Source organism: Falco biarmicus, chromosome 5 (genome assembly GCF_023638135.1).
Source record: "Falco biarmicus isolate bFalBia1 chromosome 5, bFalBia1.pri, whole genome shotgun sequence".
Taxonomy (NCBI): Eukaryota; Metazoa; Chordata; class Aves; order Falconiformes; family Falconidae; genus Falco; species Falco biarmicus.
This window is the reverse complement of record NC_079292.1, coordinates 5,670,257-5,692,756: the sequence shown is the minus strand read 5'-3', so window position 1 is coordinate 5,692,756 and position 22,500 is coordinate 5,670,257. Positions and strand designations below refer to the sequence as shown.

The 22,500-nt window shown below is 41.9% G+C and overlaps 2 long non-coding RNA genes across 2 annotated transcripts; one reads left to right on the top strand and one right to left on the bottom strand.

The window, feature by feature from the left end:
- The first annotated feature begins 3 nt into the window (after positions 1-3).
- Positions 4-20,578, top strand: LOC130150389 (uncharacterized). Its single transcript, XR_008822219.1, has 4 exons — positions 4-308; positions 16,341-16,455; positions 18,606-18,668; positions 19,187-20,578. It is a non-coding gene; the product is annotated as an uncharacterized LOC130150389 (long non-coding RNA).
- On the bottom strand, positions 12,810-16,398 carry LOC130150391 (uncharacterized). The gene is made up of 2 exons (XR_008822221.1): positions 16,329-16,398; positions 12,810-14,269 (listed from the first exon to the last, which is right to left on the bottom strand). It is a non-coding gene; the product is annotated as an uncharacterized LOC130150391 (long non-coding RNA).
- Positions 20,579-22,500: the final 1,922 nt, after the last annotated feature.

The following is a 22,500-nucleotide window of genomic DNA, read 5'->3' as shown; positions in this document are numbered from 1 at the left end:
GAAAAGCTCAAAACTGCAGTTCTCCAACCCATAACAAGGGCATGTGGTGCGGTGGGTGAAGGTTAAACCTGTCTGCAGGTACAAACCTCACCAGGGCCACCTCACTGAAGGAGGTGAATTTGGCCATGACCACTCTGGGGTAACACTACTTCTCCTGCTACCCACAGCATGTCCCCAGCATCCTCTCCCTGCTGTGACTTAATTTGAAGAGTGGATCACAGAACCAAACACACTGCAGGTACAAGCACTGCTGGTCTCCAAAGGACAGCTGGTAGTACTTCTAGGCAGCTTCTCTCCTCACCGAAACGGTAGGTCTCATCCCTTAATCTTCTCAACCCTGCCTCACCTCTATACTTATAGGTTAAAGGACTTCTGAGAGCTGGCCAGCTGACTGACATGGTGCAGACAGTGCAGGCTGCCAGCTGAAGCTGAGCGATCGAGACCGTCTCTGCTTGTCAATACAACAGACCTTGACCCGTCCTTTTGGGCTGGTATGTGTGGGGTTTCAGCATGTGATGAACAGCCACATGCACAGAGAGAGGGAAAAGTGAAACCGATTTCAGGAAAATGGTTCAAATGGTGCCTGTATGTTCAGGATCCCTGAGAAGGAGGGTAGCAGGTGAGCAGACTAAGGTCCAAATTCCCAATGTGACACACACACACAGAGCGCGGTGTTCCTAAACTTGGAGTCTTTTTTGACAGAGAATAAAATACAGGAACGTGAATGTAGAACTACAGGTATTTTGTAATAAGGCTCCTTAAAAATAGTTACCGGTAAAACAGGATTTCTGCTATGAACAAAGAATCCTATCTGTAGTCAGTCCTCTGTTCATCTAGCAGCCCCTCAGTTTCAAAAAATAGGGGCGATGTCCCCAGGAGTTCCTCTGGCAAAGGGGTCCCTCAGAAGCTGGAAGGTTACCCACTTACAATTTAGAGGAACTTGCAGCAAAGATGGTTGACTGAGGGCAGAATCTGTGACGGCGTCAGGAAAAGGGAAAGAAAGACCCTGAGGGGGTTAGGGGTGCACACGAGAGAGCACTTCGCTTCCTTATATGAGTAAGGTGAGGACAATTATTCTTGTTCTTAAGTTTTGCAGAGAGTGCAGTCAAGGTCCTGCTTGCTTGCTTTCTTCTTTTCTTCTACTTCTCTCTCTCTTTTGCTATGTGCAGACCCCATATTTGCATGATGTGGTAACAAAAAGGGCCCCTTAACTTAAAAGCTGTTTGGGGCAGGATAGAGACAAAATACAAGATTGCTGTTAACCCTGGGCTGAGGCAGGGGAGTGGCAGATGGTGGCTTCTCTTGGGAACTAAAAGGAGATGCCAGAGAGCTACCTTGCCTTGGAAACCCCACCCAGAGCAGGATTAACAAGAACTACTAGCACTTTCAGGAGCTAAGGACTCCTACTAGCTCTCTTTCTAGCTACTGGGAGTTGGCCCTAGAAGGAGACTGTATTGCCATGCCTGGAACAGGATTGCTTGCTCATGCAACCCCATCCCATTCCCATCACACCTATTGCAACCCTGAGCTGGCGAAGCAGAGTGCCCAGATGATTCAGAAACATCTGAGATTGACTGTGATCAAGCCCATTTGCTCTTCTTTATTGCTGACATCTTCTGCCTGACTCACATTCAGGTGTGGCTGAGCACACCTTACTGTTTAACCCCACAGCTTCCAATCTGACCTCCTGCTTCAACAGCATGGCTGTGAGTCAGCGTGCTGCTCAGGCATGCACTGGGAGCAATGCAGTGCCAGGCTGAGAGCAAACAGCCCAGCCCAGCTCACGGGATGCAGCTCGGAACCCTTAACCTCCCTAAATTGTGTGGCCTCACCCATGCAAAGAATGGTCTCTGCCCATACTGTCCCACAAACGGCTCCTGGGTATTATCCCAGGTAGTGCACTTGAGCCAAAACTCTGCTATGGGGCTTATTTACTTCTAGTAATATTTAAACCATATGGATAATTGTAGGCCAGATCAAATCTGTGGTTTAACTGGTTTACTGGTAAGTCACAGCCTTACTCTCCCAGTGGTTACAGAAGACTTTCATTTTCACCTAAGAGAGATCCCATAAATCCTCACAAAAGCATGTAGAAGATTGCTCACTTAAAAGGTTGATGTGGTTTAGGACAGTTCCCACAATTCTCAAACAGTAAGGGGGAAATTAGGTAGAGCAATGACTAGACCAATCAGTAAATAAATGGATAAATAGATATATTCACACACTTTTCAAATAATTGATAATGTAACAAAGCACAATGCCCATTTGAAACATCTGGGCTCTCTACAGTTCAAATTAAAATAGGTCTTAGCTTTAGTAACAGCATCATTAGTACTTATCAACATCTAAAACATTGATCTAAGTCATAAAAATCTGACGCTAAAAATATTTCTAGAAAGGAACCCTACATTTTATATAAATCATTCTGTAGAATTTTCTCTCTGCTTTTCCATTGTCAATTATTTACTCCCTAATTCTACTCTCCGCCAAGTTCAAGAATGTGCCAGGATTGTATATGTGCTAAAAGAAATGTTAACCTGAATTGTATCTCTGCACATCTTCATTAGCATCAGATCCAAACAATTTCAGATCAGTGTCAATTTCCCAGCGATGCTACAGTGATGTGGAAACTCGCTGCCTCGTAGGAAACTCAAGAAGTGGTTGCACCCAGGGCCAGGTCTTGGTGGAATGGTGTCATCTGCTTCCCCTGGCTTACCTCTCCACCTCTCAGCCCATTCTACCCAGACTTCTTCAGCTCATTTAGGGCAATAAGTCCTCTGAGTCATATATGAACAAAATAGGCCATATTATCCTGTAAGGAAGACAAAATATTTCTGCTATACTTTCTATACACACTTGCTAAGGCACCAAACATACTGCTTTTATGATATTGGCAAAATACATAATTAGAATGGTCCATGTCCATGTTTGATTGATTGATACTAATTTCCTTTGCAAACACAGTATTAAGAAAATTAGTTTTTGGAGGAACTGGATGAAGTGTGCCATAATGTTTAATGATGTTACTTGTTCCGGTGCCTGAATTAATGACATATCACTTTACTGAAAGATGGATTTATGAGTGATTTAGCTTCAGCTCTATTACTCTGTTTACCATCTTTCTCAACAGTGGGAAATACACTGTTCAAACAATGCCACAATAAGAAAAATAAATAAAATCGATGACAAAAGTTTCTCAATATAATTGTCCTGAATGTTTTACTATTTTGACATCTGCATTATTAAACCAAATTGCTTCAATTCCATTCAGTGACTGCCACTGGCATTGCAAATCCTGCAAATGTCAGCGAACAGCATACACATGAAATTTCCACTTGTACAGTCATCTCCTCGTCCAAATTAACTGTACAGTGGGCACTGGCTCACTCTGCACCATGAAAACAGTTGTATTTCTTCTTCAGCTGTCTTGGGCCTGGTATTAGCAGCGTTATGCCTTTTATATGACAACCTGTCTGAACTAATAATCTGTCCAGGACTTTACCTGGCTTCATGAAGGACCTGCAGCCTTGAAATCCTTTCCCAGAACTAGAAGTCCATAAGAAAACAATGTGCAGACAACCAGCAGCCTCCAGACTGCGTAACTACAGGTGGGATTTGGTTTATTAGCTTACACTTTTTGTGAGACTTCAAGGATTTGGTGGTAAAATGAGGGACGGCAGCAGCTCTGATTGATGGGGGAAGCAAAAGAAGGTGACAGTTAGTTTCGGTACCATGTTGCACAGGGTGTGTTAACTCTGGTGTAGAGCATGAGAAGTGGACAGCCTCACCTGGAGGTGCTGCACATGGTTCTGGAATTCAAAGCGCTGGGAAACCGGGGCATGAGGAAAGCCATGGACGTAGCTCTGCATAGTTATAGTTTTTACAGTGAGCAGGGAGTAGGAACACAGAGTCGCTGAACAACGCAGGTTGGCAGGGACGTCTGGAAGCCTTTTGGTCCAAACCACTTCTCAGAGCAGGGCCTATTTTGAAGACAGATCAGTTTGCTCAGAGTCAGCAGTCAACGCTGGTGTTGTCTGGAATTTTCCATTTTCTGGATGTCCAAGATCCTTTATATTAAATAAACTAGGAAAACCACAGGGTAAGTTCTAGAAGTCCTAAACTCTGTCCTTCAGTGTCATCGCTGACAGGCTGCTTCATACCATAATACAATGAACCCAACTCTAACTTTCTTTATTCCTGAGGAAGTCAGTAAGAAATCCAGTGAGTCAGGAGTAGTTCCACAATGTGAAATGAGTGAAGTAAAAGGAAAATCATAGCCAGATATTCCTTACAGTAACAGTTTTATGGGAGAGAGACTTCTGCTCCATGTTTTTTTCTCTCAGCCTTCTTCCCCAAGTCCACCCATGGTTTCCACTTGGTGTGGCTCTCCAAGTCAAGAGTGGTGGAAAGGGATCCACAGCAGTGTGTACCGGTCTCCTTCCTGAACCAACAAACTTCCCAATAACTTCATTCGCCTTGCTTCCTTTTATTCCACCCCTCACCCTGAAAGCCTGGAGGATGCTTTATGACTGTGTTGGGTCTTGATACATTCAGGGATAAGGTGTGCTGCTTCTGTCAGACTGCAGGTTTCTGTATTATAGAGGTCCCAATACCCAGGTTTTCTCATAAATGTGTTCTGTTTTGTTTATGTAGGATAAACTACCTTTGTATAAACACCTATACAAAGGTATAACTGCATTGTACTAGGTTTATGCAAAGTAGATTTATGGAATAACTCCACCTCTAACTTAAAAAAACTTGATACAATTCATTGCAAAACAAATCAATAAGTTACCAAATGATAGTTATGTGGAAATACAGCACACTTGGATAACCTTTAGCAAGACAGCTGGGAGCTGGAAGCAGCCGTACAATAGCAGCATGGAGTGCTGCAGAATGTAGCTTACCAGATATTAACTCCTCCAAGCAGCAAAGCAAACCTTGCTGTTCCTGTCCTTCTTACAAAACAGGCTGTAGACAAACCAGCCAGCTGTGTTCTTCTTCAGTATTTAAATCAAGGTGGATTTATGAGGTATGTAGATTCAATTCAGAGGGAAAGGCATCATGACAATGCAATCCAGCCCTCATAAAACGAAAGCTAAATATAAAACTAGCCCATATAAAAATCAGGGTTAATTATGAAGGAGAGAGCTTCAGAAAAAAGTGGCAAAATGCTAGTAACTTTAACAGTGCAAACAACCATGTAACTTAAATGCAGTTGGAAAAGCCTCTAGTACATCTAACCCAGGCAAAATTAGGATGAGGAAATCTATTAAATCTGAACGTCTATGCATTCATTATATTTTCAAAGAAGTTTTGAGCTCTTTCAGGGTCTATTTTCTGCTCCCTTTGTGTTGCCTCACAAGCTACAGCAGCCAGTGAACATGCAATAAAAACTCTAGCTTTCTTCTGGACAAGTGGTTTTCCAGATATTTTTTGAGGTTAAGAATCATTTTTGCATGGATATGGCCTAAAGAAAAGTGTTCAAAATAATAGAATTTGAATAAGCTAGAATCCCCAAAGCAAAGATAACCAGAGGCCAAGGAAGTCTTGTGGTTTAAACACAGAGTTTGAAAAATCTAGTGAGAGACCTCAGGCACATCACAAAGTCTTTCTGTCTCCATTCTGCAGCTGTAAAATAGAGATAAATTTTCTCCTGTAATTCTCCAGGAGGTTATAGCACAAATTCATTACCATTTGCAAGGCATTCAGATGTTGTGTGAATATCTGAGAGCAAAACAGGAAACTACTGCTGGTGAATGAAGGCCTTGTAAATTGTTACATAGATAAATCTTGATCCTTTTTATATTTCCCATGGAAATTTGAACTTAATTGTGGAAAAGAATGCAAGGATAGAAAATGAGTTCTTTGAGTTCTAAAGCTGGGGATCATTAATATCTCTAAGAGTGGGAAGGACTAATAAAAGGACCAATATTAAACCCTTGTTTTAAAAAGCCACCTCTTAATATCTGCAGCCTCAGCTCTTATCCCTGTTCACTTTCATATTACCTCTGCCTTTTCTGTTGCCCTTCTGTTCCTGTTATTTATTACGTGCAGTAAGAAAATTCTTCTATGTAATATAACATCAGGTTATTTTAATGAGACTGTCTGAAATGTACTCTTGTTAATAATGAGTAAAGATAACCCATGAAATCTTGGTCTCACTGAGATCAGCAAGATTTTTCTGTTGACGTCAGTGGAACCAGAACTTCATGCAGGAATCAATACCGATCCCTTAGATCTGTTGGCGGACTTGATACATCTTTGAGCAAGAGTCCGCTGACTTTGCTGCAGATCTTAACAGGAGAAAATGCTTTCAAAATCACTCTTTTAAGGGTTCATTCCCTACGCACAAGAAATAACTGGTAACCAGGACCATTTAGCAGAAGAGTGGTCTCACACACCCCTGCAGTCTGATTCCCTTAGTACTTCAGTCATAAATGAAGGTAATTTTGAGATTACTTTTGACCTCTTTCCTTTTATGGTTGAATGACTGTTCACAGGCAAATAGTAGAACATATTAAGCACAAGGAGTATCATCTGACTAGAATAAAACATCTCAATGTAGCATGAACAGTCTGCCTGCCACTTACTTAATAATTTTATAAAAGGCTCATAGAATTTTTATCTTATCTGAAGTGCTGGGCTATAAAAGCATGTGACAGTCCGTATGATATAACTAAAATCCACCATGAAGAATACACATTTGTGTTTGATATTTACAAGGTCAACAAGCAAAAATAAAGAAGTACAACATGAAGGTTAAATGTTTGAAACACTGTCAATAACAGGTATTAACAGCTTCCCTTTCATATTCTTCTTTCCATTTTGGTTCCGTATCCAATAATTACTTCAAGCAGTGACTTATAAACAAGTAAATTATTGTTTACCATGGGGACTTCTTTCAGGTACAAGAAGCTAAATGTGTTATCCACAGCACAAAGGGCACACAGATTATTTTCCTGTATTTGATGGAGGTTCATCTCCCAGCACCTGTTTGTTAGGGAAATTATTCAAAGACAGACATTTGTTAAACTCATCAGAATTGAAATGTCTCCTGTCTTCATATGCAGACACCTGTTGGATTAATTTGGGGATAAATAGAACTCTCAGCAGTAAAAATGGTGACTGATACACAAATTAAAAAGAAAAGTATGTCAATTTTAATAAAAAAATACACAAGATAGGAAAGAAAACAGGAGTTTTCCTGATTGTAAAATTACTGATTAGATTAGATTAGCGATTGTGTAGTAGCATATTTGCTGTTACAGGTATGCTGTTTATTTTGATCTTCTCAGCACCATAGATACCAATGTTTTGACTATCATTCCTTAGAAATGCTCTAATGTAAGGATGTACTTGTCACCTTACTGAGCTCTTCTCAGTGTTTTGCAAGTTTTTTGCTCGATTTTAGTGTAGAACAATTTTTTCCATATAAACACATGACGACCTGGGCAGCTTATATTACATCTAAATTTGTAAGAATTTTGATATGATATGATCAGCTCTGTGCAAATAAATATGTCAGTTTCATCTTTATTTGTTGACCAGAGCTCCAGTGTAAATACTGTATATTTTCCTTTTTTTTTTTAGGTAGGATTTATTATATATTTAGGTAGGATTCCATTTTTTTTTAATAGGTAGGATACCCCTGTGCTTTCCTATTATTTAGACTAATTTAAGAAAATAGAATTCTTTTTTTAAAAAAAAAAAAAAAAAAAAAAAGTGCATCTTTAAGTTCCTAGTGGTTTTGGGGGCCTGATTTAATCAACACTTGTGATTATGAAATGAACTAGAACCTGTCAATGAAAACACAAGAGGAAAACTTAAGGGGTACCGAAGAAGACTGTGAATTTACTAACTAGAAAGGGGTAGGTGTAAAATTCACCTCTGCTGAGGAAGGCCTGAGATCCCACTCCATTTTGACTGATTGCCAATGATTAATTTTTGTAAGGCTTACTCACAAGTACCATACAACCCCAGCAAAATCTAAAATCAATTACGACTTTCAAATCAGAACACAAAGTTTGCATGGGCCTATGCCCAGAAGTTGCTCCTGTGGATGCTCAGAAATGTTTTGGTCTGGGGACCAAACAGTTGCCCAAGTTCTGTAATAACATGGTAACACCCTGTTATTCTACTGTAAAACACAGTGACCGTGTTTTTGTGTGCTAAAAATCTGTTGCTACCTTACCCACCACTTTGGAAATTTGCCATAAAGCATTTAGAGTTAGCTAACCACTCTGCTAACCATTGCCATTATCCCACTTTTCTGTCCTTCACCTTTGACTGCTTTAATTGGCCTTGATGAGAAGATAATTGATGATGACTAGGATGAAAATAAAACAATGCCTAAAGAGGTGCCAAAAGCACATGCACTTGAAGATTTGTGTCAAGCATTGGCTCTCTTGTGAATTGATAAGCACTTCCAGAATGGTGGCCCACTCCAAGAATGACTGGCAGAGGCATGAGGGTGGCACCAACCAAAATCTCAGGCCAGTATGTACATCAGATCTTGAGCTGTGTTTTAAACTGCAAATCAGCATTTTAATCAACGTCCTTAGCTGCTCAGAAGTCAGCTTCTCTTCCAGCAGACTGATCATCCATGACCTTCTGCCTCTCTGCCCTCCCCACAGCATACCCTGCCCCTGTGTACGTCCCTTCTGTGCCTTCCATTAGTCACTAACCATCACAGAAGCGTGTCCTCCACGGACAGCCGGCTGTGCCTGCAGTACCGGTGGGCACAGCTCAGAGACCTCCCTGCTAAACTGTTCCACGTCCTTCCTGCTACAGCTAGGTTACCTACCAGCTGAGAGAGATAAGAGGGGAAAACACTTTCTCTAAGTTTCCTGAGAATTCCTCTGGCACCATTTTACAGGTGAGAGTCACCAGAAGAAACACATTAGCAGTAGGGAAAGCAGAAACCAGAATCAACTTTTTTCCTCTCCCTTTCCCCCTCCTGTCCCTACCCATAGCTGATTTTTCTTTGGTGGACAAGGCTTTCTGGTATGCTCCACCCAGGACCATGGTCTAGATGAGCCAGAGACTAGATCTGGAGGGGACAAGAAAGCTTGGTAGAGCCACCTCTCGTACGCCAGCTCGCATAGTTGAAGCTGCCTGTAGAATCTGTTCACATCTACAGCATGTGCCGAGCAGGAGAGGAGAGCGGTGAGAAGTATAGAAAGGCATTGATGGCAGCCTTATAATTTTTGCTTTTAATGGAGAGAGTATGGCCTACCCCGAACTGCAGAAACACCAGAAGGAAAGGATTAGCAAGCGTATAAATTCTGTCAACACAAACTACAATTGATCCTGGCAAGGAAGGGTGAATTTCTGCTTCCATCCTCAAATTCAGTGACATTTCAGCTTGCAACGGCAGACATTGTCCAGGAAACTCTGGGACACCTTAGCATCCTTTACAGCAGGTAGCTTAAAGCGAGTGAAGGATTCCTTTGTTTCAATGGGTATTGCAAAGGACTGTGAAGAGGTAACTGAAATACTTGTCGATGAGGGAGCACTGAGAGTTACGGTGCTGTGAGGGGTGCAGTCGCTTGCAATTTTTAAAAAAAACATTTAGACAGCTGAAATCAGAGGGCGTTCAGAGCTAGTGAGCAGGCATGTTTGATTGCGCTGCAGGAAAATAAAATACACATCTATGAGGTAAGGTCAAAGCAGACTGACAGCACACAGATTCCCGGTGGTATTCCTGCTTCGCTTCCTCTAATGTCAGCTAAAGCCAGGACTCAGCCCTAGAGAATTCAGCAATCGTACCTTGTGACACTGGGGCACTGACTTGCCCTATTTAACATTATAAGATAGATGTAAACTGTCCCTTTCGGAAATCATGCCATTTGCTATTGACAAAGATCAAAGAGTGACTTCTGGGTCACATGGAAAAAACTCTAAACAAAACCTTAAACCACTTAAGAAAAGCACGAGCAAGCTGCTATTGGACTGCTCGAAGAGAGCAAACAAAAGCAACTTCTTGCTATTTCATAATGTTTTTAATAAACGACTATTTGAAACACAGGATTTGACACTGAAAAGGCAAGACAACCATGTTCCATTAAGAGCATTACTTTAGTGCAACCAGAAACAGCACCAACTAGATCAAAGTTACAGTTCTTTATTGATTAGTCCTCGCTGTGTGTTTAACCAGCAACCGGCCTGTTCCAGGTGGACTGAGGATAGTAGATTAGCACACTCACCTATTCTTGGAAATACCATGTTGTTGGACATTAGGAGATCCTTTAACTGAAACACAGTGTTTTTAAAGTGAATTCACATGACCATGGCCTAAATTATCAGCTTACAGATGTGTTAGTTAACAACTAATGAACAACCAAACAAAAACTTTTCATATTATGTAACTATACTCTCAGCCTTGATGGTAACCTTAGTCCTTTCTTTTTTTACACTTATTCTCTGTAGCTAATGAAACCAAAGCGTACCTTCAATTGAATTTATTAGGCTCTGTATTGCTGGTCCTACATTGTTGCAGTTGTAAGATTTCTGTTGCATAGGAAGACCCTGCAGGGATTGTAAAAGTTCAAACAGCAAAAAAAGAGTGAAAAAAATTAGTCTTAGTCCCTTTTAAACAGCTGTATTCTCAACAAGATGTTCTCCATGTTCATGTGTTTTAAAGACAGGTCCAGCCTCTATTTTCAAAGACGATATAGCTAATCGACAGGAAATATTCATCCAGCTTTTATCAATCTGTCTTACTACTCCCATACCAGAAAGCCACTTTGACTACCCTGGCCATCAGCCAGCCAGCGCATGGTGCAGTCTGTGTGTCTGTAAGACACCTATGGCTCAGACTACAGACAGGTACTGTTACATGAGCACCAGAAAAGCTTATTGTCCACATGACAGAACACCCAGGACTCTTGTTGCAGGAATCAGCTTTCCACCATTAAAAGGCACCAGCACAAAGGCAGGTGGGCAGTACCATCAAGGGCGGGCTGACACAGCACCCTGCCCTGCGTACACTGTAGGTCTGCAGAGGCTTGGCTCTCACTTCACATTTGCTAAGCCTATGCTCACCACACTGCACATAAGTCTGGACTCGATGAGGTTACACCTATATTTATATAGGATAATCATAAGATAGAGCCTATTATTAATCAAGCTGGAGCAGGTGCTCTTATGTTGGTAAGGGAGATCATGGATGGCACAATCTCTCTTTTTCCCATAGTGTAGAAAATACAGTTCTCTGTGTGTTCAAGGGCAGGGACCCTTCATCCCCAAGACCCTCTTGCCTGCTCCTAGCAATGCTGCACACTTTCAGCTGGTGCAGTCTCACAAAGTAACTGGATTTATAACATGTCTTTGCTATCAGCTGAGTTCTGCTTATATGGCAAATGCAATACGTGCAACTCATTTGCAGCTGGGGCTTTTTCTCCCTGGCCCCCCCCCCCCCCCCCCCCCCCCCCTTTACAGAGGAGTTTCCTTTTGTAATCTTTCTTGCTAGTTTTTTAATGGGAAGTGCCTCAAACCAGAAGAAAGTTTTGGAGCTGAGAGGTTCATTTCAGTAAACTCTTAGAATTTCACATTCCAGTGAAAAAGGCAGGGTCTCTGTGACTTTGGTTGTCTTTAAGAGCTAAAAATAGGCTTTTTGCATGTAAGTGAGGCTAGACTGTAGTCTTCATTTGAGAACTTATTTGGTACTTCTGAGACAAGAAGACTTTTTAAGTTCCTCGGGGAGTTTCAAGCTTCAGGACATATTACTGCTAAAGCTACACCAGCCTGCTCACCACCTATTCCCTGGAGGATATGGCAATAACTGCTTAAACACAAAACACTACCCAAACTGTCCAACACCTCCTGGATTTGCACGCAGCTTAATCAAGCCACAGTGTGGGTTCATTTCCCTGCTGTGGTAGGGATAACCACACAGGCTGCCAGCACAAGAACTCATATCATTCCTACCCTTGCCACCATTACTCTCGGAAAAGACATTTGAATGTTTCATAATCTAAAAATGGTCTACAAAGGTGGAAAGTATTAACACTGCTTTGTAGTTCAGGAACCTGACAGACTGTGTGGACTGACCTGCATGACAGAAAATCTGAAGCTGTGCAGGGATTCCACTGGTTGTCCTAGGCTAACGTCTGTGTTTCGGAGGGGATTTTTTTTCTTGCCTGGCTGTGTAGTAACATGGAATACCATACTTCAGAAATAAAAACCCAGCAAAGTGATGATAAAAATTCATCCCAGAGCAAGATCCTTATACCATTATTTCTCAGGGAAAAGGTACTACCTGGCTGTTACGCAGGAAGAAAATCAAAGGGACAGTTATACTGACCCTTCAGTATTGCGGGATTTTCAGCAAATATTAAATTTAATGTAATCACTTCTAGGGAAGTGCTTTGGCTCAGAGCAAAGGAAGATGAGAGCAGGAAACTTTGAAAATGAAAAGCCAACCCTTTAACTGACATGAAACAGCTGGGTGAATTTGTACCAGTCAAGGTGACAGCACTGTTAATATAGGCAGCGCTTCATTCAGAAATCAAAGGAACTCTGGATGTATGATTAGCAAAATACCTGTAAATCCTGTCTGAATAGAGGGGGGAGCTACGTTTTGTCTTATAAATCAGGATCTTAGTTGCTGTGGTAATGTTCCTTGTATGATTTGTCTACATAAATGAAACTCAATCCCTGTTGTATCAAGCCACAGAGGATTATAGGATAATGAAAAAGAAAACTAAATGAAAAGAACCCAGTCAACTGAAGCCTTACAATGAAATCTGTAAGTAAAATTTAGGTTTAAAAATAGTTGGGTACTAGTTTATGGGAACACAAACAGATTCGCTTTTTTGGTTGTTTTCATTTCACTAAGGAAAACAAATGATGGTAATAGTTTACAATTGGAAAACATGGCATTCATGTTAAAACTATCATGAGCAGCTGTGCCTGTCTCCTGCACCTGCCTCTGGCACCTTGGGTAGATGTCTCAGAGAAGAAACATGGAGGTGCTGACTAACAGCTGATGGAGAAGGCGGCTGAGGGTGGCGATGAACAAAGGCTGGGGTGAAGTATTATAAGATTACGGGACAGATTTGAGGTAGGATAATAGACCGATCTCACAGTAATCAATTACACATAGTGGTTTTCTTTCTTTTAAAACTAAAGACAGTTGAAATCCATCTATCGTCAGGAGTCTGGAAAAAGCAAAACAGAGACATTCAGAGTTTAGTAAATAGGAGTACACTACAGCTGATGTTTTACTGACATTATCACCACATGTAAAGTGTTACACAAACAGATTGAACCAGTGCATAATAAAGGAACAAGTCTGTACTGAGTGTAGCTGCTACCATACAGTAAACAACCCTGGTCTAATTATCAAATATTATGAAGCCCTGGCAACAGTTTTTGGAAGATGCATCACAGCACTTTTTCCAAGTGGCTGAAGCTGTTGGCTGTGGCATGGCACTAGTTCAGGTCCCTCAGGGAAATCCATCTGCTGCCTGATGCTCATGTCTTTCTTGGCTAAAGAGGGGGCAAAAAAAGCAACAGCAAGTGGACAAATGTCAGGATTGTGTAATCAACCATCTTATTATTTGTTCTTTTTCCGCTCTCCAGCAAAGAACTAACAAAATTAATATAATGTATGCAAGTCATGATGGAATGTCTCATTTCTCTTGGTAGATGACACGGATTTAACTGTGTCTTACTGATGTAGGATTTCATAGGCAATGTTTAACCACAGAGCTATGCTGACATGCAACTGAATCTTTAAAAAAAAAAAAAAAAATCCCCCTACTGCACCCCTTTGTAAAAGGCAAAACTTGCTGTCCTCACAGTCCTTACCCAAGGTGCCTGTGTTGCACTGCTTGGCATTTGCTATTAATCATTAAATTATGTCCCCACCTAATTACCTACCACTCTGACTATCTAGGAGGCCAGAAAATAAAAGGTAGAGGAGCTTGTATCTAATATCTCATACTTGCACCTGACCAGTAGTTAAAACATGGACTCCTCCCATGGCTGAGCTGACATGGCATAACATGCTTTGCCACAGGAATTGGATCAAGAAGTTGGCTCCCTTGAGACTGTGCCATTGGTGCCATCCATGTCTTCCTCACCTTGGGATGAAACATTCTGTAGGTGTCCCTAGATGCTGGGATCACCTAGTGGCTCCATCTGATGGCTCATGCAGACTTCCTGAGAAGAGCTGTACACACCGGCAGTGATCAAACCCACGTCTGAGTGGTTGGCAACTGTTTCCAGGAGGACTTCAGACTGCTGATTTTGGGTCTGCAACCTAGAGGCAACTCGAGTTATGTCTCTGCTGCCCCACACAGCGGAGGCAGAAAAGCCTACGCTTCTCTTCTCCCCTCCCTCTGTCATTTGAATTGGAATATATAGTATAAAAGAGACCCCTGAAGTTGTATATAACCCAAATTTGGACTGAATGGAGGAAATTAGTATGCTACAACTTCTCACAGCTGAGAACACTAGAGATACGGGTAATGGAGCCAACAAGGATAAGAGGAGCTATCTAGCAGAATTGCCTCCACCTTTGATTATAAAACCTGCCCCATACCCCAGGTCCAACAGAGACAGGGTTGTTTGGCTGCTTGTTGAGTGGAGAGGTGGGTGGCATTTTTGAGCATGCTATATGGAGTACAGCTTTTTTCACCTATTTTTTGAGGCAGTTGGAGGAAGTATGAGCTGAAGGCAAAAGACTGTGGGGGAAAATATTTGTAGAAAACATTTTGTATAAGCTTACAGCATTTTTTTTAAATTTATGAGACAAGCAAGTAGAGACCTAGAGAAGTGCTAAAGCTGCATTATTAAAATGTTAGTAGGTAAATACATTAACAAAAATGGTGTGAAACGAAGAATCAGCTGGAGTTTTTTAACGTAGAGGAGATGCTTGCCTCAACCCACTGCCAACATGCTCCAGGGCTCAAAGCTGCACATAACTCTGAGCTCCACTACTCATCCCATTTGTCCTTGCTTCCAGACTGCCAGAGCACAGGTCAGTTCATGGTCAACAGTACTGGAGGCAGCTGACAAATTCAAAAGAATCAGAAACGACACCTGATCTTCATCCATCATTGACACAGGATTATCAGCCAACACAAATATGTGCTGTGACTTCTGTATCAAGTGGTTTGTAAATAACTGTGCATTATGGACAGGACTTCAAGTGAACTCAGTGTTGCCCTAGCCAAAAAGAAAAGCAGACTAAAGCTAAAGTGAGCACTAATGTGTGCTGACATGAAATTATGTAAATTCAGTGCTCGTAGCATATGGAGAGTAGGATTATCTGGCCATCTACTGAAGGATCTGGGATCTGACAGAAGGATTTAGGACCAATTTCCTACAGAACAGAGGTATTTAAGGAAACAGCTAAGATGAAACTGATGTATGTCATTGTGTGGAAGAGTCTCTGGTTTTAAACTTTGATTTATTAGGTACTCTTGCTGTGTGGAACAAGTTCAGTAACACTAAGTTTCAGTCTCTCAAATCATCAGTCATGTACAGAATTTTCATATGGCACAATAATTCCCCAGATCACTCAGAATTCATGTCATTCATGACTTTAGGGGTATTCTCTGGGTTACTTAGTCCAAGCAGGACTATTGTAATTGCTACGAACAGAGAATAAGGGAAGGGCTGTTCTTCGCATGGGGCCAAGGAGGCAGTTCTCCATGTGTGTGCCTCTGCTCTAACTTCAGGGCCCAGATCAAAGTATTTGGCAGGGTCCAGATAAAAATATTCCCCACACTGCTAACACTAACCTCCACCTCACACTCGACTGTCCTCAGGCCCTTCTGTCCTCGGTCTCAAATCCCTTAGTCCATCTTGCCTAAAAACTCCTCTGAACAACTTCTGTATCAAGGGTTGCCTCCTACATTGTCCTTTACTAAGGTCTCTGCCATTCCAGAGCACCTTCCTCCCATTCCAAAGCCACTCGTCTTGCCCCCAGCATTCCTTGCTTAGATTTACTTCAACTCTGACAATTATTTTCCCATACTTTTCACTAACCCAATCTCCCTGTTCCTCCAGAGGCAGTCCTTACAACCCTCAAACTCCAAACTAGAGAAATAAGGCCTTCCTAATCCTTTTTGAACCCCAGCCCTCCTTTCCCATCTGTCACCGCTCTTTTCCAAACCCTTTACCAAGTATTTCCCCAGACCTTAAGTTCCACCTCTATCCCCAGTTCCTATTTCTTCTCCTGCAGCCCCTGAGCTCCACACCCTCAGCTCGGTATTCCCACGCTGGTTCCCATCTCCTGAACGGTGCTGTTAATTCATAACCCATTTACTACCCCCCTGCTGACTGCCATGAGGCAGTACTGCCTTCTCATCAACCTCTGCCTCCAGATGAGCCCTCCCCTTCCTTAGGTCATCCTCAAAGAAACTGGATTTGGAGATCCTGGACACAGCAGACTTCACTCATCAGCAATCAACCTAGGCAGGACTCTGAGAGCAGAGGAAGGTATGTATATTTGAGGTGAAGGTGTTGTATATAAAAGCTTAATTTCTATTGTTATTTTATTGTTATTATTTGTAAATAAAAACCTGAAAGCTCATTCAAATCACTTTCTTTACATAAAAAAAATTCTACATACAAATTTGTCATCCAGAATAGATATGATGACAAGGAAAACATATGGATGGAAATAAATAGTTCACAAAGTAAACGTGTCATTAATTATTCTTTAAGAAACACAGAACGTAATTAGTAAATACCATACATTTTTTTAATTATGTAGTTACTTGAGTATAAAAAGACCCTCTACACTTTCCCATATACTGTTTAATTACACATCTATTCCTATTTGTTGCTGAAATAGTCAGAGTTAGTGTTTAAGTATACATCTGTCAGCTCCAAGATTGATTTTAAATTCAGAAAACAACTTACAATTAAAATATACTTAGTCCTGATTTATACAAGAGTAATTATATTGTAATTATAAATAGACTCATATAACAAAATAAAGTTTCTTGCTATTATTTGATAATAATTACAGGGCAGTTACAGTTCTACTTTTGGTTACATCTTCATTACATTTTTCTGACCAAAGAAAGAAAAGTAAAATTGGAAAGAAATGCATGGCAATTCCAAAACTCCTGTCTTAGCAATACCACACAAAACTGAATCTCAGAAGTTTTCGGTCACATCATGACTCTAAAACCAATGACTTCTGGCTGGGAACTGGAACTAGTTCATAAATAGGTGTTCATAGACTTGTATGCCTTTGTCCAAGAATGAAATGTACATTAATGTCTGATGTAGCTTCTTTTTAATGCAGTTTCCATGGACAACTGAAACTGTAGTTTTGTGCATCCCTAGAGCTGACATGGACTGAGCCATTCAAAGTCAATCTAATTTATAAGCATAATCAGGTTTCCTAAAGGGCATGTTCTCTATCCCTCTCCCACACTTGAAAAGCCCTGTGCAGTGGGTGTGAGCACACTATGTATAATGCGTGCCTACAAGATTATGCTAACCACTTTGCACTGAAGCATGAAACTGCTTTGAAGTCTTCTCCAGAGTTACCAGAAGGGGCTGGCTTCTCCTTTTCTGGTCTATTCTACAGATCTATCCTCCAGGTTAGCTGGGAACAGCAGAGGTAGGCATCCTTTCTCCAGGATGTGAAGGATGCTCACTACATCTAGGTGAGCAAGAAGCTGCAGATATCAGGCACAGCCGGGGGCATTATGGGGATGACTGTGATGCAGGCTATCAGAAAGAATAGCTCAGGGCATCTAAGTGTTTTGACCTGAGAGATCTAGCAATGAATGTTAAGGCAAAAATGAAGTAAGAGACAGACTGTATGAAATGGCAAGGTGATCTTTTGATCCTAGAAACAGAGTCATGTAGAGGAATTATAGAGGAATGAAGGCAGGTTAATTAACATTGATCACATACAGCTGTGGGCTGGCTTGGGGGCGGTGGGTTGGCTGATGTGGATAACGTGCAGCTGTGGCTGGTTCCTGCAAAGTAGTTAAATAGCTTTAAGGGGTATGGAAGAGGAGGACTTGATGAAGACTGGATGAAGAGAGACCTGGAAGAAGCAGAGGGAGGAGAGAGAGAGTGTGAGCATGCGTGAGCACCCTGGATGTTGGAGAGAAGGGTGGACTGGCCTGAAGAGGATGAAGAAACAGCATGGACAGTAGATGAACTTTTGAAACCTTGTGGGGGATTGGTGGCCGTGCTGGGAAAAGGCACGGGAACTACTTATTGAAGTCAGCCTGGTATGGGGTGGTAAAAGCCTTGTTGCAGCCAGTTTTGATAGTGCTGCAACAGAGTCATTGGAAATTAATCCTGAGGTTTTGGTCTTTCCTGTGATGTGTTTCTGGAACAGCTTAATCTAGCACCAATTGAACTGTGATCCCAATCTTATACCATGAGCAAGGGTAGCACTTTACTGGAGAGGCTAATGGAAGAAAAAATGGAGTTATACATTTTAATTGCTTTGACTCAGTCAATCCTAGGGCAAAAGTTTTTGTACCCAAATTGTCTGATGTGATAAGTATTAAAGTCACTCTAAAACATGAATTCTCCTACTTACAATTTTGGTTATGTAAGATATGGTGTGTTATAACATGCTAATGGATTTTGTTGTATCTCCTTATCCACAGCCTACTGGATGGGCCACCAGGAATAAAACTTTGGAATGTCCAAGCCTGGATTTTAAGGTTATGGTGTGTTGACCCTGTCTGGATGCCAGCTGCTCACCAAGCCACTCTATCACTCCTCCATCCTCAGCAGGGGCAGAAAAATGTGACAAAAGGCTGATGGGTTGAGATAAGGGCAGGGAGCTCGTTCACTGGCTACTGTGACAGGCAAAACAGACTCAGCTTGGGGAAATCAGTTTAATTTGTTACCAATCGGATCACTGTAGGATAATGACATATCAAACCGAAACTTAAAACACCTTCTTCCCACCCCTCCCTTCTTCCCAGGCTCAACTTCACTGCTGATGTCTCTATCTTCTCCCCTCAAGTGGCACAGGGGAAGGGAGGTTGCAGTCTCTGCTGCTCCTGCCTCCTCAGGAGGAGGACTCCTCACACTCTTCCACTGCTCCAGCATGGGTTCCCCTCCCCCCCCCCCCCACCTCCCAGAGTACCATCCTTCAGGAACAGACTGCTCCAGCATGGGTCCCCCATGGGGTCACATGCCCTGCCAGCAAACCTGCTCCAGCTCTGGCTCCTCTCCACAGGTCCTGCCAGGAGCCTGCTCCAGTGTGGGCTGCCCACGGGGTCACAGCCTCCTTCAGACAACCCCCTAGTCTGGCATGGGGTCCTCCATGGGCTGCAGCTGGATGTCTGCTCCACCATTAACCTCCATGGGCTGCAGGGGCATAGCCTGCTTCACCATGGGCTGCAGGGGAATCTCTTCTCTGGTGCCTGGAGCACCTCCTGCCTCCTTCTGCACTGGCCTGGGGGTCTGCAGGGGCTGTTCATCTCACATATTCTCACTCCTCTACTCCAGACACTCCTGCCCAGCCATTTTTTCCCCCCTTCTTAAATATGTTATCATAGAGGTGTTACCGCCATTGCTGATGGCCTTGGCCAGCAGCGGGTCCACCTTGGACCTGGCTGGCATTTGCTGTACTGGACACAGGGGAAGCTTCTATCAGCTTCTTAAAGAAGCCACCCCTGTAGCCCCCCCTCTACCAAAACCTTGCTATGCAAACCCAACACAAAGGTATTTATCCCAGATGTATGAGCATCCAGTTTCATTTTCCTCTTCAGCCAGTGGGAATTCAAACCTTTTTCTCCTCCTGTTTTGATATTAAATAGTTGCTGGATAAAGTGAACAAACATTCCTGGAAATTATAAACAGAATCAAGATATCTTTCTTCTCCCTGTGATGTTTATTTTATAGCTCCTGATTTTTAGGATGGAGTCCCCTATTGTCCCCTTTTTTTGATTTTGTTAGGGGTTTTTTTCTCATCTGACATATTCCAGCTTCAACTCAAGAAGATGCAGTAAAAACAAAAAAAAAAAAAAAACCTGCATCTGAAGAGTTTTGATACTCAATCAAAAAATGAAAAATTTGACTTTGAACTTTCTCATTCTAGCCAAGGAAGGCCTAGAGACTAAATTTCACAACTTTTGCAAGTATTAGAAATGCTTTCTTATCGTATTATGAAGAAATTAAAAAATTCCTTTCTGTTCCCTTAAAAAAAAAAAGTATAACTGTATTTTTCAAGCAACACACTGTTGTCCATGTTTGCTAGGAATGTTCTGAGAATATTTTACAAGTTAAAGAGAGACTTAAGGGAAAATTCCTGTTTCTGAAACTTGATCAAGTGTTGAACCAGCTGCTGAGCTTCACATACTGGGGCAATCTGAGATGGGCTGCACAGAACTGAATTCTTATTATAGTAATGTTTAACATCAAAGAAAAAGGCCCCTGGTGAGTTTAGGTATCTATACTGGGTTAGATGCAGCTGAGCAGGGGATTTGGGGATCATAATTACACTCAGCTATACCCAAGTTTCTCCAGAACTTCCTCAACTCCTTATTGGATCAACCCCAAGTCCTTTTGCAGATATGCCCTTGTTTTGATTTTATTTTTTTTAATTATTTTTTTTTACTGTCAGTGCTCCAAAATCTCTTCCACATCATTCTCAGAAACACATGATGTTGGAGTGTTTTTCAGCTTTTGTCCCCCATACTTGAATAGGAGACAGTGGTTCAATAACCTAAGGCTTTATAGCAGAGATTATGAGATGCTGTCACAGCAATTTACCAATTCCTGATGAATATTCAAGCTGTCTCCTCCCAAAATCCAGAAACTCATGATGAGGCAAGAAGAAATCTGCAACTGGATAGAGAAGAGAGAAAGGAGACCGCCCTGCCAGAACACCTTCCATAGTGAGGAAAGGACCACCAGTCACCAGACTGACTGTATCTATTACCCTCTGTCAGGGGAAAACACGAGGATAGCGCAGGTTCCTCCCCACGTGCCCAGGGTGCTGGGATTCCCTCACGTCCTCATGCTGAGACCTATAGCATCTCTATGCAAAACTGTTCCAGCTGGGATGTGGTTTTGACTGTTGGATTGACAACTGCACACTGGGAAGTGACTGGGAAGTCAAAGCTGTTGCGCAAAGGTGACAAAGAGTTGTAAGATAACCATTGTCATCGATTTCTGTATCTACATTTCTGCCAGTTTACACAATTGTTTAACTGTGAAATACCGTGTAATTGCATACTTTCTAAGTGGGAAATACTGTTTTTTTCATTTTTATTCCACGTGTCAGAATATCCTTCCTGTACTATCTAGCATGTACTTCTTGCACCTCCAAGCCTGGCAAAAGTAATTTAAAAATAGAGTAACTAACATTGAAAATAACAGAACAAATTCATTCCAACTCTCACATCCACGTTAGGGGACTCACATCTGGGGCATATTTGGTCCTCCTGTTTAAAGTTTTAAATTGGCAGCTCCAAAACAGAGCTTTTATAGCAGCCCCACACTGCCTAGCTAACTTTTGAAATAAAGCTGCAAGTCTTAAAAGTCTGCTTTGCCTAAATGGCACCTTTCAATGAGGTAATTGTTTTTGAGACTAAAACCAACAGTGTGAGTAAAGAAACATTACACTGGTATGCATCACCGGAGTCCCCATTTCTTTATCTGCTTAAAACCTAAAGAAAGCTTTTAGATGGTACCTCCCTGAAACAGAAACCAAATCATCTCTGCAACAGTTATCACTCGCTTCTGTAATACTTTCCAAAATAAATAAATAAGGGAATATCTATCAAAGCCATGATGAGCTGCAAAGTAATCTCCAACTTGTTAGCTCCCCAAACAGGATTCTGGTGCTTTTCCAATAAAAGTTAAATTAAATGGTTTGCTTTCCTTTCAACAGAAGCAAGATTTCTTCAGTATTAGTCATGAGAATAGGCCCACTTGGCAGTGACCACTTCAGATAACACTCAAATCACTCACCTTTTGCTTCTGATTCAGGTAATGCTTGATCCAGCAGTGCCCTGAGCACCTTATGCCTAGCTGATTCCCAGGGACTGACAGTCTGACTAAAGGGCTTGTGGCAAAGATGCTCCATGGCTCATTGAGATCTTCTACACAAATTGCAGAGCTATCCTCTCGAGAAAGCCCTGTCCTCTTCCTACCATTCAGCTGGGTTCAGTAGAGCACTGGGGTTAGGGGAACCAGTAGGTGAACCACACCAACCATTTAGCAAGTTTGGTCACTTAAAACTACACCTGTGCTTTGCTAGACAGAAGATTCAAAGGCTACCAACAGAACTTGAGAATTAAAGTTGATTTATCTAGCAGCCATATTTTTTACTACATGACAGCTGAAGGCCTGCCCTTACCTATCTATTGGCTATTTGCACTGAGCAATGCAATGTGAGACGTATTCAGCGCAAAGAGCTCCACCGTTAGTTAAAATTTCCCTAGTATTGATCCTGGAGCATGGTCTCCTGTTTTGTGTTGGTGGCATGTTAGTGGCAGCCAGAGACTGGGCCAGCAGCCTGCCAAAATGGGAGGCAGGAACAGG